This window comes from Apium graveolens, chromosome 2, assembly GCF_009905375.1.
Source record: "Apium graveolens cultivar Ventura chromosome 2, ASM990537v1, whole genome shotgun sequence".
Classification (NCBI taxonomy): Eukaryota; Viridiplantae; Streptophyta; class Magnoliopsida; order Apiales; family Apiaceae; genus Apium; species Apium graveolens.
In genome coordinates, this window is record NC_133648.1 from 294,260,253 (window position 1) to 294,261,160 (window position 908).

At 41.4% G+C, this 908-nt stretch overlaps 1 non-coding gene across 1 annotated transcript; it reads left to right on the top strand.

The window, feature by feature from the left end:
• The first annotated feature begins 314 nt into the window (after nt 1–314).
• LOC141709429 (small nucleolar RNA R71) lies at nt 315–418 on the top strand. Its single transcript, XR_012570006.1, has one exon. It is a non-coding gene; the product is annotated as a small nucleolar RNA R71 (small nucleolar RNA).
• Nucleotides 419–908: the final 490 nt, after the last annotated feature.

Below are 908 nucleotides of genomic sequence, written 5' to 3' on the forward strand. Positions count from 1 at the left end.
CGCACCAGCATAAAGCTCACATACACTAATGATCTGATTAACTCATAATTAGCCAAAGAATCCACTTTCATCATTAACGCCTTTAGCTGAGAAGCTATAGCCGTAGCTGTATCTACCTCCATAATTTCTGCTACCTTACTTTGAGATAGTCTCTGAGTTGGGTTCTGATATTCATTAGCAGCCATCAATTCAATTAGCTCATAAGCTTCATCGTAGCTCTTAGCCATAAGGCTCCACCTGATGCTGCATCGAGCATAGGTCTCGACTGTGCTCCCAACCCATTATAAAAGTAATTGATGATCATCCAGTCAGGCATGCCATGATGAGGATATTCTTAAGCATCTCTTGTAGCGCTCCAAGCCTCACACAAAGATTCTCCCGATTGCTACGCAAATTGAGTAAGAGCGTTTCTGAGACAGCTGTTTTCGCCATAGGGAAGAATTTAGTGAGAAACTTTTGAGCAAGATCCTCCTAAGTAGTGATAGAAACCTGGTGGTGGAGAATACAACCAACACTTAGCTTATCCTCAGAGAGAATGGAAAAAGCCTCGGCTTCATAACATCTTAGAAACTTGTTGAACTTGAAAGTGTCGCAAATCTCGATGAAATCTCTAATGTGCATGTTGGGATCTTCCGTTGGAGAACCCCCAAACTGGACTGAATTCTGCACATCTGAATCGTGCTAGACTTGATTTCAAAGGTATTAGTTGCGATGCATGGTCTGACAATGCCAGACTGAATGTCATTGATCTTCGGTTGAGAATAATCTATCAAAGCCTTCAGATTTGCTGCTGGTTATCCCATTGTAATAATCGCTTCTTCTTCAGCTTTCTCAACTTCTTCAAAAACTTCTTCAACTACTTAAACTTCGTCCAGTGTTTCCTTACGTGATTGAGAACGTGTTCGCAT